This window comes from Rattus norvegicus, chromosome 7 (genome assembly GCF_021556685.1).
Source record: "Rattus norvegicus strain SHRSP/BbbUtx chromosome 7, alternate assembly SHRSP_T2T, whole genome shotgun sequence".
Classification (NCBI taxonomy): Eukaryota; Metazoa; Chordata; class Mammalia; order Rodentia; family Muridae; genus Rattus; species Rattus norvegicus.
The window spans coordinates 98361837-98368411 of NC_141540.1; the positions used below are offsets into that span (position 1 = coordinate 98361837).

A 6575-nucleotide genomic window follows, 5' to 3' on the forward strand; every position below is an offset into this window, starting at 1 on the left:
TCTTACACATGCGCACACAGTTAACTTCCTGAAAGGAAGTCGGCTGGCGCGGCGGAGGCCAGCGCCATCTTGTAATGGCGGAAGCTATCCTGGCCTTCCACGTGGGGCTCAGTGGAAGCCAGTGCCATCTTGTGGTGGCAAATGTTAAAGCGGTCCTCTACATCTCCCCCTATTTATTTATTTTATAACAGTCCTGATCACCCTATCGCATGCAATGAGGAAACCTCAGCGATGTGGAAGGGCTGATCAAAGGATCATTGAATCTCTCTCATCCCAGTGCAATGGATCCACAGATCCATGGGGTGCAAGAGCAGAGAACTCAGATACCGAGAGAGAGTCTCTCTCATCCCAGTGCAATGGATCCACAGATCCATGGGGTGCAAGAGCAGAGAACTCAGATACCAACTAATTTTTTGAAGATAGATAACCAAATTCCAGGGGAGGCCCCTTGTACAATGGCCACAAGTGCTTGAGTGATAACGGCCTTGTCACGTTTCTGTTGAGATCTGAGTTTGCAAACCAACCATAGCATGAACACTAATCCACAGCATAGGGCTGCACCAAACAGAGCCACTCCCGATAAGTAGCGGGCACCTCATCTGGTTCACCTCAGCTGTTACCACCAAGGCCGTAGTCAAGCCGCTCCTATAATAGAATTTAGAATTTCCCATTGTTAGCAACTACTCCAGAAAGTTCACCCACTGTGTTTGTCTAACAATAGATTGGGGAAGGATAACTCCAGACACTGTAGACACAATGTCTGCAGCAGTAATGGCTGCTACAATAGCAGCGAAAGTGTCAAGGTCTTTTCCAGGACAGTTCAGGATCAGTCATTTTTCTCTGGAACAACCAGCAGACAATGGAACCATTTCTGAGATCTGTACAACCAGGGCAGAGTTCCCCAGTCCATAGCAGCTTTACGCAGGTGGCATTCCTGTGAAGCTACAGTCTGTAAAATGACCAGTTAAGGCAGCAAGAGTCACCAGGGAATGAGGGGGGCAGCAACGGCTGGAGTCCAGTCTTCTCCAGAAAGCAGCAGTGCACAGAGGATCAGAGAGCGGGCCATAGTGGGACGGGACACACGCAGCGGTAACACTGACTGCAGCAATGCCAAAATCTCTGTGATGACAAAAGGTGAGGGGGAATCTTCTATCTTCCTCTCAGGGCAGAGGAATGACTCCAGGGACCCGAACCATGAGAGCTGAATCTTCATGTAACCAGGATCAGCAAGTCTCAGCAACCACTCAGGCAGCTGGCACACTCTTGTAGCATCCTGTAGAAAAAACACAAACATTCCCTCTTCCCCATATAAAATATCTGGACAGGATCATGTCAATATGTGGATCTCTCTATTTCACCTAGGCAGAAGTATGCCTAGTTGTAGGGTGCCATAAACTTTGGCATCCAAATTTTAAAATTGAAATAAAAGGAGCATTATTTAGCGTACAGGGATAACTCCCCCTTTTTATTTATAAAGATATAGTAAAGATATTATTTATTAAGGTAAGTCCTCGAGGATTAAATTGAGGACACTGAGCACTTGTATTTATAAATTGACTTGTATACCAAATTATTGTCTCCAGCATTATTGTTTTGGATATATAAAGAATGAGATTTTTTGACTAATTGTTCCTATGTAAGGCCTATAATCTGTCTGGTATCATTGTTCTCCCTTGCTAAAGAGCCCAGGCAATCCAGTTTGAGTTCTTAAATGTCCTATAAAGGAACAGTACTTAGTGCTCTTAACCACTAAGCCATTTCTCTTGCACCTCACAAACTTTATTTACCTAAACATAAGCATTAATTAGAAATGTCAAATCCTGTAAATAGTGTCCAATTTCAGTCTTACTAGAAATCCCTGCCTGAGCTGGCAGGGTGGGGCTGAGAATTTAAAGTAAGCAAATGGAGTCTTCTTTTTTTCATATCAACTCTATTACCATTTTCAAAGTTAGGTGTATGAGCCTAAGGTTTAAATTAGTTGTCTGAGCCAGAGCACTGAAAGGACAGTGAGTTGTCAGACATTCACACTGAAATCACTCATTGATTTTAAGTAGAAAACCTGTCTCTAATAAAGCATTAAGTAATTGAAATCAATTGTAAACCACAAGCCACACATTGGCTATCAGTATGTGAATTGAAAGTTTGATTTAAAAACCGTGGCTAAACCACAGAAATTAATAATCTGTGTTGAAGCAACAGAAACTCAAGAGAATAAACAAGTGATCCAATCATATATGTAGCCTTTTCATTAGATGAACCACCTATAAATACAGTAAGTGCATTTTCTATGGGTTGCATGCACAAATATACAGGAAGTACAAAAGCATGTAAAGAGTAAAATTATCAATTTTGCCTGAAGAATTTGTATGTGTAATAGGCCAAATATCAGTATTTGTAGTAATCAATAAACTGTTGTTTGGAATAAGATATGTTTTACCAGGTTTCTTTTTAAAATATTTTCATGACTCTAGTCTACAATTCTGTATTAACACAGCTGAAGCTTTATCTCCAATGTGCATAACAAAGACCTAAGTCCTCTGGTAGGGTGAGGTACTTAGCCAATTAACATATCCTTAGAAGCTTAAAATTAGCTTTAAATATTCTTTTTTTTTTTGGAGTAGTGCAACAGCTACTCCCCAAATATAAAAGCTCATTTTGAGAGCAAAGGTTTGTAGTAAAAATTTACATATACACTGAAAGATTTAAGGTTCTAACCTTTTACATTGAAGAAGCAACAAAATTACCTAATACAAGGCTGTTAGCAATCCTCTAAATCTATCTTGAAATGGCAGTTGGAGTAAGTAAACTGGCTGTAATGTTCTCACAAGTTCCAAAACCTCATCAATCCTTCGTAAATCTTGTAACAATCTCTACCTGTTTGATTTTTTCTTAATTAAAAATAAGTTTGAGTTAGTCAATGTAACACTGGCAATCCTTAATCACAATCTTTAAGTTCTCTTTGTAACACTAGAGCACAACCACAAGGTTACCTGAGTTCTGAGTACATGACTAGGCAGCTGTCCTTGGGGCAGTGGAATTAGCATTAAAATACAGATAGCTTCAGGGCAAACCACAACTTTGGAAAGCAAAACTCGACCTCCAACAAACTAGTACAAAGTTTGACTGCCAATTCCTATATATGAACGCACGATGGCATAGTCTCTAGTACCTCAACAAAGAGACATTGTCCTAAATTCTTTTAGAAGCCTGGTTTCTAGAATAAAAATTCCATAAAAATATTATCTCAATTTAGATCTGTTTCCCTGGGTTGGCTCATGCCACATGTTGTCTAGAATGACTCTATCCAAATTACCAGCTTTATGTCAACTTTCTGTTGCCAATATTATACCTTTTTAACCATATCCAATAACTTGAAAGCCAATAGTCCATAACCAAGGCAAGTAGAGCATATTTACACATTTAAAACCAATCAGAAACAAATTGAAGTGGCTACACTTATCTTTAATATTTAGACCAAACACCATTTTTACCTTTTTAGCTATGATTTTAAGAGAAGCACCTTGTCACCTGTTGAGTCAAATAATAAGTCAGGGATTTCTCTAAGAGAAACAGCTCTCAGCTCTTGTACCAAAGAAGCTGAGAAGCTGCTGGCGCCTTTAAGATCAGCTCGTGCAGACGCTTAGCCTCTGGGCAGCTTCTCCAGCTAACCTAGACTCCTGGCTGCAGGTGCAGGGCTCTAAAGGCCTGATTGAAACTGTTTTTTATTCATTTGTTCCTTTTTGAAATGAGTTAAAACCAAATCAAGGTGTGAACCAGCAGATAAAGTTTTTACCATTTTTTCTTTTGAACATGAAACATAAAACATTTAAACAACGAGAAGCAAGAACCACAGACATAAACTGACAGACATGGGGACATCCTGGTGCACCAAGGACAGACAATAGATAAAGAGGGAAAAAAACAGATGGTGTTCATGGTGACTATCCACTCGAGTGGAGTCTATATGGACGATGGATTGTCTCAATTCCTGGACTAGTCCATCAACGTGTTGAAACCCAATTCCTGTAAGATACTGAGATATATTACGAGATATCTGAGCAGCACAACTGACATTCACAAATGGTATGGAAGTTAAACACAGTCCTGAGTATTTTTACTCACAACCAAATTACATTAACTCCATCAAGCTGTGCATGGGCATTGAGATGTCCTTTTGTTTGATTCTCCTGAATAAATTTTTCAGGCGGTCTGCCTCTATCAAGTCTAATCAGTATGACTCTGCAAATCTTCCAGAGCCTAATCACGCCTTTTACAAGCACAAAGACAAAGTTTTTCTCCCAAAACGCTGTGTTCCTTTTATCTCCTTTTCTTTTTGTTTTTTCTTTAGAGACCTTTTCTCCCTCCAACATACTTTCTTGTTGCTCTGTAAGGACCCTCTGACCTGTCCTAACGGCTGTACTGGCTTCCCACGCAAAGAAAAAAATAAACAAAATTACCAGTCTTGTCCACGAAGGGTCCATAACTTTTGGTTTCTTCACAGTGGCTCTCCACCTAGGCCCATATCTTTCTTCTTCATAGCGAGCTGCCTCATCTTCTAAATCCTCTTCCTCAGAGGAGCCAAGCTCGTCTGTTTCTGAACTATCAAGTCCCAAGACCTCTAACTCCTTTACCGGATCAAGGCTTTTTTCGGGGTTTTCTCCTCCTTTCCCTGTTTATTTAATTTAATCTTAGCAGGGGGCTCCCTTTTTTATTCAGGGTCCCCTTTGTATTCGGGGTCCCCGTTTTTGCAGGGGTCCCTCCCTCAGTAGCCGAGGTGGCCACTGTCCCCGGGGCATCCTTTCCCCGTACTATCACCTCTGACGGTGGTAAGACCGCAGAGGGGCCTGGTGCTTGAGATCGATCAGTATCATTTTTTCGTTGCAACCTTTCACTACGCTCCGTTTCTGACATGCTTTCCTGAATTTCGTCCAGGGCCTCTTGGCCTGCCGCTATTATAGGACGAAAAATGTCTTTACCTAAACAATCCTTAACCATCTGCCAAATTCTTAACGTTCCCAGCCTCAGACTACCATGCAATAGAGGCCTCAACAGCACCCTCAGCAGAAGGAGAAAGATATGATAGGTCAAGACCAAACAATTCGGAAATTATCATGTCTCTCAGAGCTTACCTCAATTCCTGCCACTTCTGGATTCTCTCCACGGACGGAGGACTCCCTCTCAGCGCCTGGCGATGGTGTGGCATTTTTTATCCCGGGTTCTCGGCACCAAATGTCCCACACGTGACCTTGCCAGCAAGAAAACACGCGGGGACATACGAATCCTTGCAGCAGCCAAAACCTTTTATTCAATCTTAAGGAGAGCCCGGCGCGCCCGCATGGCGCGGCTTATATACACCCTAGCGCAGCGCATCCACACCTGATTGGTCGCTTACCCATGATCTCATTAGGCACGCCCCGGAGTGGGCAAAGACCTGGCACGAAGGCACTCTTACACATGCGCACACAGTTAACTTCCTGAAAGGAAGTCGGCTGGTGCGGCGGAGGCCAGAGCCATCTTGTAATGGCAGAAGCTATCCTGGCCTCCACGTGGGGTGCAGTGGAAGCCAGCGCCATCTTGTGGTGGCGAATGTTAAAGCGGCCCTCTACACCTAACAATGAGTAACTTCTGTGTATCAAACAGTATGCTAAACAAAATACAACTAAAGTATTACAAATATCTACAAAGAGATTCAGATGGGCACCAGACTCTCAAATACTTTAGCTTACCTATTGAGGGAACCAGGAGGGCTTTGTTGTCACAAATAAGCATTATAGAAATCAGGAATGTGGAGGTTGCAGGCTTGTCTCTTCAACTACATAGCTGTGTATACATATTTTCCACCCAGAAAGCTGGAGATGGAGGTTGTTAATAATAGCCTGCTAATCTATGCTATCTATAGGGCCAAGCCACACCTGATTCTCCCAGACCAGGAGTCCTCAACTTATGAGTCATGACTCTTTGGGCAATCTAATGACCCTTTCACAGGGATAGTCTAACACCATCAGAAAACACAAAACTTTATAGTATGATTAAAATAGTAGCAAAATTACAGGTACAAAAAAAACAACAAAAGTTATTTTATGGTTCGTGTCACTGCTTGAGGAAATGTATTAAAGGGTCACAACATTAGGAAGTTTGGGAACCACTGTACCAAATGATTATATTTATCCCAGACACCTCCTCCCTGGAACTTTTATCTTGAGCATAGTTTCCTCATTCAAATGAACTCATACTTAGAGATGTCACATGTGCTTTATAGCCTGGTGGTATCAGTTCTGTTTGCATAACCAAGACTACACCAGATCCTACATCCTTAAGCTTTAGATCTCATCTTCGTGGTAGAGGTCACATGTACTTTCAAAAGAGTTTCAACATAGTCACACCTTAAGCTTTCTTGTACGTGTATTTGAACCAACACTGGCTAGCTATTGAGGCAACTTTAAATTGTATTGTTTTCTGTTATTTACACATTTTTATTTTTTGATGGGTATTTTTAAATTTTAATCACATTTTTCTCCTTCTTATAGACATACAGCTTAACTTTCCAATATAAAGGTTAAAAATCACTAGTTTGT

General features: G+C 41.4%; 1 pseudogene; it reads right to left on the bottom strand.

Annotated features, from left to right (window-relative positions):
• Positions 1-680: 680 nt before the first annotated feature.
• On the bottom strand, positions 681-4995 carry LOC148004799 (uncharacterized; annotated as a pseudogene).
• Positions 4996-6575: the final 1580 nt, after the last annotated feature.